Source organism: Bidens hawaiensis, unplaced genomic scaffold (assembly GCF_021521415.1).
Source record: "Bidens hawaiensis isolate Kalapana, Puna unplaced genomic scaffold, B.hawaiensis_p1.1 tig00013115_1, whole genome shotgun sequence".
NCBI classification, from domain to species: Eukaryota; Viridiplantae; Streptophyta; class Magnoliopsida; order Asterales; family Asteraceae; genus Bidens; species Bidens hawaiensis.
The window spans coordinates 585,188-595,448 of NW_027492105.1; positions in this window are offsets into that span (position 1 = coordinate 585,188).

The window sequence follows — 10,261 nt, forward strand, 5'->3', positions numbered from 1 at the left end:
ATGAAATGTTGCAGTTCATATAACCAGAAAAAACACACAACTCACTTATCCTCTCTGTTGCAACATCATTACGGTTTCGTTTCAGACAAGTGATCAAGTCCGGCAGTCCGCTACTGCTTCGAACCGGATAGTCAATGACATTAATGATTATTCAGTAATGATTATTATTTTCTGTTTCATTTCACTAATGGTCAATAATAAGTTATGAATTTTATTGTTATAAAACTAGATGAAATGTTGCAGTTCATATGATCAGAAAAAACACACAACTCTCTCATCCTCTCCGCTACAACATCATTACGGTTTCGTTTCAGACAAGTGATCAAGTCCGGCAGTCCGCTACTGCTTTGAACCGGATAGTCAATGACATTAATGATTATTCAGTAATGATTATTATTTTCTGTTTCATTGCACTAATGATCAATAATAAGTTATGAGTTTTATTGTTATAAAACTAGATGAAATGTTGCAGTTCATATAACCAGAAAAAACACACAACTCTCTCATCCTCTCCGTTGCAACATCATTGCGGTTTCGTTTCAGAAAACTGATCGAGTCTGGCAGTCCGCTACTGCTTCGAACCGGAGTACGCTGGGAACAGACCGCGAATCTTTTTAAGGGAATTGTGTCAAATATAAGCCCGGTTCACTATTATCATTTATTGTTTCTATTTTATTGTTTCCGGTTCTAATACCATATTGCCAACATATATTAGATTAGTATAACATCATTTTTTCCATGGTTATTTTATTATTATTTGATTTTGTTTTAATATTGATATGTTTTTTAGTATTATTATATAATGTTATTATTATTGTATTTTGTATTTATGATTATTATCATTAAATTTGTTTATTTGAATTAAATAATTAAAAATGGTTTAGGATTAGGTAGGATAATATTAAATACTAGTTTGAGGCCCGTGTATTACACAAATAGTTGATGACAATTTAAACATTAACTATTAAGTGAAATGCAGTCAACAAAATAATCATATATTGTTAATACAATTACATTTTACATTAAAATTAGAGAAATTACGTAACTAAGATTACACAAATATGTTACAAATAAGTAAGGTTTTTAAGTACATACTAACCCTAGATAAATGATAATGTATCTATGAAACTAACAAAAAAAGTATTCATACACATAAAATATCATATATTTTAATCAATTGATATGATGTCATTGATATCATTTGAGATCATTTGCTCATGTTTATCCAGAAAACATTATTTTCTCAAAATCCAGATTGCTTGAATTTTGATAATACAAACATCCTTAGAATCTTAAGAATTTGAAATTCATTTATCATGATAAATTTGTTATTGGTATTCTGTGTGTGACAAATTTTTAATTGATTTTATATTTTACAATTAACAATTGTATAATCAAGCCGCATATGAAATTTAAAATATAACAAAATGATTTGTTCATTCATATGAATGTAATTTCCAGAAAAATGACAAAAACACACTAACCTTAAAGTAATGTTCAAATAACGATGATTATTCTAAGTTAGTAGAATATTAGAAGATTTGAAGTTGAATAAAGTGAAGGTAGTGATTCTTATTTACAATATTTGAAAGTATTATATTAGAATGTTTAAATTTTGAATACTAATCCTGCGTTATTAGTTAATATTATTGGAAGTTGCTGGAATATTTAATTAATAGATATATATATATACATACACACACACACACACACACACACACACACATATATATATATATATATATATTAACAGCTTATAGGAAAAAAAGAAAAAGAAGAAGAAGCAAAGACTTTGAATTTTATGGAAGTATGGTAAATGACTTTTAACCAGATTAACTATTTTTTTAAATTAATGTGAAAAGGGAATATACTTGAAATGTAACGAGGAGCATGATTAAATTACAAATAATAAAAAGTAAAAAATAAAAATAATAAATATTTCTATTAGGTTACATTATAATTAAGATGTGAATCTAAATGAATTTTTTATAACATATTTTAATAATAAATATTATAACTGTAATTGTTTTTTTAAAAAATTTGTGAATAGCTTTATTATTTTGATATAAACCATAATAAACACTTTAATTATGTACTAACCAACAAGTAAAACTAACATAACCTCAATTCAATTTATTTGTATAAAAATAAAATTATTAAGTTAATGTAATATTTAAATTATATAAATAACTTTTGAAAACGATATTCTAGGTTTCAATATTCTAAATGATTTTTGAAAATCGAAAATAGTGAAATGGGATTGAAACATATTTTTTGGTTTAACATTTTGAATTAAATAATTTGTCTTATAAGTCATATTAAATAAAATATATTTAAATGTATAAAGAAAGTATAAATCAAGCCATAAAATATATAAACATTTTGGTCTGAGTTATGGAAGAAAATATTAAAAGCTAAATATTGATCTTCTTATTGCTAAAACCCTTTATACTACACAATAAAGTCATATAAATAAATGACAAATAGTTCATATAGTAAATAGTTATACATATGGATTATAATTATGATGTTCAAGATATATATAATAGGTATTCTTCATGTTTGAAATATTAATATAAAATGAGAAAATTAAGAAAATACTCATTTTTCTGAGTTCAAATGCATATGAAAAAGTTTTAAATCTAATTTGAAACCTGTCTTATGTAAAAAAATTATGTACTGCTGCTCGAATCCATGTTTAAAAACAGTTTATAGTTTACCATATAAATCCAAATTATTCGACAATGATACACCTATATTTTCTCTAATTTGCAATTACCTGTGACTTTAAAAATTTATTTTAACAGGCCTGCAACATCAATTTTGATATTTTCTTATTTCAACATTAATGTTAATAAATGAATTAGGATTTGCATTTAATAAAAATATTGAATTCATATGTTAAAATGGCTTAAAAGATAAGGACTATATATTAAAATAAGTTAAAAGAAATGTGAGAAAGGCTAAGAGAGTGACAAGTGGTAAAAATAAGTAGTATTTTATTGGAGTAGATACTTATTATGATTATAATTATATTTATTGTTAATACTATCATATCTTTCATGAGCTAACTTAGCTTAATTAATATGGAAAAGGTTGCTAGTTAATTTACTATTTCTATACACCAATTTTAGCAACATAAAACATGGCCACCAAAAGTAGCATTCCAGTAATAGATTTTCTTAATTTCCCGAACCAATCATCCAAACTGATCGCAGCTAGTGAAGAGTGGGGTTGTTTTAGGCTGGTCAACTTCCACCGCGTCCTGCCTACGACTCTCATGTCCGAAATGAAGGTTGTGGTCCGATCTTTACTTGATCTACCCGTGGAGATCAAATGAAGAAACCTTAACGTCGACATGCACTACAAAAAAAATCACCATTAGAAACTAACCTTTTGTCTCAAGTACCTAGTATTTGAGACTGATTTATCAGTTACCAATATTATTGGGGATTGATTTTTTTGCGACTGATGTTAGGGACTGAGAATCAGTCACTTACATTATTTGAGACTAAATTTTAGTCACAAATATGTCTAAACAATATTAGGTTTTGGTGAAAAACTTATTAGGAATTGAATATCAGTCCCATATAGATAATGAAAAATAGCATAAAAATTAGGTGATTATTCTTCAGTCTCTAACATGGAAGGAACATATTTGAGACTGAAAATCATTTCTTAATATTTCCAACACATATCGAATTAGGGATTGATATTCGGTATTTGACGTCTTTTGTATATGTAAATATCAAGGACTGATTTTTAGTCTCTATTTGTTTGGAGCAAATTCTGCAATCTATGGAAAAGTTATTTGGGGCTAAGAATCAATATCAGAAATCATGTAATCTGCCTTTGTCTGCGACTGATATTCAGTCTCTAAAGGTATTTGTTGATGGAGTAGTTAGGGACTAATATATAATCTCTAACAACCGATGAATATTGGGGACTAATATTAGGAGCTGAATATCAGTACCAAATAGATAATGAAAAAAAGCATAAAAATTATGTGACTATTCTTCACTCTCTAACATGGAAAGGACATATTAGAGACAGAAAATCAGTTCTTAATATTTCCAACACATATCGAATTAGGGATTGATATTCAGTATTTGACGTCTTTTGTATATGGAAAGATCAAGAATTGATTCTTAGTCTCTATTTGTTCGGAGCAAATTCTACAATATAAAGAAAAATTATTTGGGGCTAAGAATCAGTCTCAGAAATCATGTTATCTGTCTTGTTCTGGGACTGATTTTCAGTCTCTACATGTGTCTGTTGATGGAGTAGTTAGGGACTAATCTTTAGTCTTCCATAAGTCATCGTCACTTCAGTCATTTGGTGTCTACAATTTTAGGGGCTGTTATATTAGTCTCAAGTACCTAGTATTTGGGACTGATTTATCAGTTACTGATTGTTTTGGGGCTAATTTTATGAGATTATCAGTCGCTACCATTATTTGAGACTAAATTTCAGTCACAAATAAATTTTTACAATATTAGGTTTAAACGGGAAACTTATTGATTTGAGTCTCAAACAGATGATGAAAACTCAAATTTTGGTCTTTGTTTTTCAAAATTTAACTTTCTTAATAGATTATTCTTAACCAATGATATTAGAATTGAGAAATTATGATCGACTTAAAAAAAACTACTTCAGTAAATACTTTTCAAACAACTTATTTTGGTAAATAGGTTTTTTCCAGCGCTATTCTGGATAGAATCTCGTCAATAGTGGCTAAATAGAATAGATGGCCAACTAGCATGCTCATCAATAGTCAATTAGAGTTAATGACTTAAAATTATAGTCAAGAGTAAAGTGCCATTTTCGTCCTTGTGGTTTGATAAATTATGCGAATTTAGTCCAAAAAGTTTATTTTTTGCATATGGACCATTCACGTTTCTCAATTCTTGCCAATTACATCCAAATTACTAACCCTGTTAAATTGAATCGCTAAGTCAGGGGTAGACATGTCTTTTCACTATTTCTTTATTATATGAGTAAAGTGCCAAAATTGTCCCTGAGGTTTGGTCATATTTGCGAATTTCGTCCAAAAATATTTTTTTCGCAAGTAGACCCTCGATTTTTCCCAACCGTTGCCAATTCCGTCCAAATTGTTAACTAGGTCTAAATTCAACGTTAACTTATGGGTGTTACTGTCCTTTTACATGTTTGTTTACATTGTTGTTATTATGTGTTTGTCTGATGACATATATTAGGGATGAGCTCGGTACCGTACAGGTACCGACCGGTACCAGTACCGAAAATCCCGATCCCAAAAATCGCAAATGTTTGGTACCGGTACTGGTACCGAAATGTTCGGTTCGGTACCGGTACCAGGACGGTACCGGTATTTGAGGTAAAATTCGGGAAATAACGGTACCGTACCGGTCCTGAAAACTCGAAACCTTGACAAATCGATACCGATTTTGGTACCGGTACCGGTACCGATTTTGCTCATCCCTAACATATATAACATTTCATGATTTCTATGTTTGAATCCAATATATTATCCGTTTGTTAATTCTTCTATATTTTTAGTCTTAGAAGGGGTTTAGCTCAGCATAATAATAATAACAATGTAAACAAATATGTAAAAAGACAGTAACACCCCTGAGTTAACGTTAAATGGCACTTTACTCGAAAAAAATATTTTTGGACGAAATTCGAAAATATGACCAAACCTCAGGGACGATTTTGGCACTTTACTCATATTTAAAGAAATAGTGAAAAGACATGTCTACCATTGACTTAACGATTAAATTTAACGAGATTAGTGATTTGGATGTAATTGGCAAAAATTGAGAAACGTGGAGGGTCCATATGCAAAAAATAATTTTTTTGGACTAAATTCGCATTATTTGCCAAATCACAAGGACGAAAATGACACTTTACTCTATAGTCAATGATGATCGTTTGAGATTGTTAATAGTTAATTTGGGTTATTAATGGTTAATTGAGGCCATTTATGGATTAATAGGGTCAAAGATGATTAATTAGAGTTATTAATTGTATATCAAGGTTAATGATGGTCGATTAGGCCTTCATATCAATTGTGGTTGATTACGAACAATTAGGGCTATTATAACACTTAAGGCCCTATATAACTAATAGAAATACACCTGACACATTATAAATTATTATAATGATTTATGTTGGTTAACACAAGTCAAATAGGATAATCAACATAATTAACCAAGATGTGCATAATTAATCAAATTTTAACATGTTAAGACCTAGTGTGATTTTATAACCCATTATGCTCGTCTATGAGTCGTTCATGATAAGTCATAGTCATAATTAATCAAATCTAACATGCTAGGACCCAATGCGATCAAATAATGATCATTATGCTTGGCTACGAGCCATTAATTATTATTCATGGTCGTAGTTAATCAAATCTAAGATATCATATGATCTAATAATACCATTATCCATGTCTATGAGTTATTATCTCTTAAGATTCAACATAAGTGGTCGAGAGGGGTCTTACTTTATTATAACTCATACGAAATATTTAAGTAGCCAACGTGCAAAAAACATGTTTGTAGTAACTAGTTGTCGACACCCTTATTCTCAATTAGAAGTGGCAATCTTGACCAAAAGCATTTCAAATGGGTCAGTTTGGGTTGATTTTTTCGATTTCTGTTCATTTTCGGGTTTTTTATTTTATTTACTAATTTATTTTTTAACAAGGACAGCAGAGGAAATATTTTAGTTTATTTTATTTAAGTTATGACTTTCTTATTATTTTTTAGGGATTTTTGATCTTAATAAAAACCCCTCTAAGGAAACTTTAAAAAAAACAATAAAAATTTCATGACTCAAAATACAAATTAAAAACAAAAAAAAAGTAAGAAAACAAAATGTTTTCTCTGTTGTCCTTGTCCAAAAAAAACCCGACCCGAAACCCGTTTCGAACTAGACCCATTCTGACCCAGACCCGTTCCACCCCAAACCTGATGACCCTGACCTGTCCGATCCAAACCAAAATAACCCTTTTTTTAATTGACCCGTTCTGACTATAACCCGTTTTGACTTTAATTGTTCCGACCTATGACCCGTTTTGACCCAGCCCAACCCATGTGCCACCCCTACTTTCAATAATAATAATAATAATAATAATAATAATAATAATAATAATAGTTTCAAAAGGCTTTTAATAATAATCGATGGTTGTAAATTATTATAATCATAATACAATAGTAATCATAGTATAATATATTTACATATCAGATATAATTCCAGAAAGAATCAAAATTTGAATGAAATAAGTTTATCTTTTTTTGCATATGAAGTTATTAAACTGCATTAATTTTTTTTTGTTCTATTTTGTTTTGGTATTTATTGATTAATATTATGGTGAATCTATAGAATTAATTTATAGATATTATATTTTTTTGACTTGCTAATACTTTATAACGTATATAACTATATTTTTTTTCTTGTTAACTAACACTATCTATTTTTTGTAGGATGTGGATTTTTATGTTGGTGATGATGGCTACTGTTTCTACAAGAAAGAGACCCGTAGAAGAATCCGAACAACATAGAATGCAATCATGTGTCGATGGAAGTGAATCTGAAAGAAGACCTCATTCGACACGTAAGCGCAATCGTCATTAGCCCGACACTCAAGCTACCGGTAAGTTTCAAAGAAATTTGTTACATGTTGTATACTATGTATAATTCACTATTAATATTGGATTAATTAATATAAACTTATGCTAACTGAAATGGGCAAGTGGGGGAATTAGCCTACTCGACTAAATGTTTATTTTTTATAAATCTTGGATCTGCCATGGCAAAATGGGTTGGGCGGGTTGGGCACGGTAATGGGTCAGAACGGTTTTCATGTCAATCTAGATCAGAATGGTGCTCTTTAGGTTTGTTCATTTTTTATTTGATTGTTTAATCTTTTAATTTGTATATGATTAATTTCATTTATTTACTTTTATATACATATTTTAAGAAAAGAATCAATAACAACATGTTATTCATTAGACTGTTTAAAAAGTCTCATTCTTATTTAGTGGGATGGTAAAGTGGTTAAAGTATGAGAAAGTCATGAGTTCAAACTTTATAGAATGTAAAATTTTAATTATGAACGCAAAATTAAATTTCTACTGAGATCCGAGTAAAAAGACGTTGTCGCAACTAATTCTCCATATCATCTGTAATTACTATTTTCAAATTAGACCTTTTTTTCATTTAAATTTATAAATACAACCCTATATTTTGTTAAATTTTAATTGACCTTAAAGTTGCCCATTTCATATTATGCATTAACCATAACTAATTAAGTTGACTAGATAAGTAGCGTGTTTCGTTGCTCGGTTAACCAATTGAGTTATAACTATTTTTTTATATATATTTTTTGGTTTACGAATGCTAGCTTTTTTTTAAAAACTTTTGTGTTATGTTTAATAAACTATTTCTTGTTAAAAAGTAGCATAAATTCAATAAATGCCATAACCAACACATTTAACCCGATTTGTGCTGACCCGACCTATTTTGACCCTACAAAATTGTGCCTCCGTCACAAAAATTTCTAAATCCGTCACTGCTGGTAACTATGGTTCTATGAATGGGTTCGGGTCAGAACAGTCCAATAAAAAAATGTCAACTAATTGTATATGGCTTAGCTTTTGAAATCATATTGACCAACACGCAGATCAACCACCGGCAGATGAACCAAATAGGCGTGGTCGGAGTATAAACCGTAGTGCTATAAATGCTTTGGAGAATCTTCCTGAAGGTTCTAAAATTTCTTTGACCAAAGCTCCTGGTACAAAAAACTTTGTTGGGTATTCAGCCACACAATTCGCAACTGAGTGTGGGATTGTAATTCGTAGTGTTTCCCCAATGAAGTACCATAAATGGGAGTCGGTATCAAAAGATGTGAAAGATCAGATGTATGAAAAGTTACAAGTAAGTTGTTTATATCTTTACTTTCAATTATCTAGAAAATATTAAGATTTTATATTATCATTTATATTATTAACGTATGTGTTTAATGTAGGTAAGATTCAATTTATTGCGAGTAGATAAAGGTTTTATGGAATATGTGGATGATCGACTACATGCACAATGGAAACGCACACGAGGTACTTTAAGTGACTACTGGAAGAGTAATGGAGGATACAACAATCTGGAACTAGCGAGATCAAAAATGAAGCCCGGTTGTCGGAGTGAAGAAGATTGGACCCATATGTGCGATTATTGGGAGTTAGAATCAACCCGGGTATGTGTCATTTTTATAATCCAAACGCTTACTTCTTAGATCTTCTATATATTATAGTTGTTCTAATAGTATACTTTATTTGGGCTCCTCGATTGCATTGTCGGGTTCCACGGTCCAGACTGGATTGCTTAGCTCAAATACGTATCATAACTTTTTTTCTTAGGTTGTGAGTTCTAACATGTTTGGTAAATATTGTTATATAGAAATACAATAAGCAAATGGACGTTACTAGAAGTAAACAAGTTATTACAAGTAGAGGAGGCTCCCGCTCAATTGCTAATCATGTATTCCAGATGGTAAGATTTAAACCTTACAACTCACAGTTTTTTAAACTATCATGGGGCTGTATTCTCTATTATTACACTTTCTATTATCGTAGAGAAATCACGAGACTCAAGTAGCACATACCCCATTTGAAGTTTATTACAACTTGCATTTCAAATCTAACAAAAATGGATGGTTAAATGATCACGCGCGTATTGAATATGTAAGTTAGTTACTCTCTTTTATGGTTTGATGTCGCTACTGTATGAGCTGATGTGAAGCTGCACACAATACGCACTCTTGTTAGCAGTTGCATATAATTTACTTTTTTTTATTTTATGCATTATATATCAAGACTCGATAAAGCCTAAACCGTGAAATCAAACCGTTACTAATGGTTCGGTTTTAAACTGCAGCTGTTTGGTTTCGGCTTATAATATCAAAAACCGTTACTAACGATTTGGTTTACGGTTTGACCTAAAAACCGTCAAAATCGGACGGTGAACACCTCTAGTACCAATAGTTCTATCAGGTGTTTTTTTTTTGTTTTCGTTTTGTCAAACTTTGAGCCAAACCGTTAGGAACGATTTTTTATATTGACAACCAAAACTGCACAATTGGGAATCAAAACCGAACTAACCGAACCTTTACCGACAGTTCGATCAGGTTTGTTTTTTGGTTTTATTTTGTCAAACTTTGAGCCAAACCGTTAGGAACGCTTTTTATATTAAAAACCAAAACTGGACTATTGAGAAT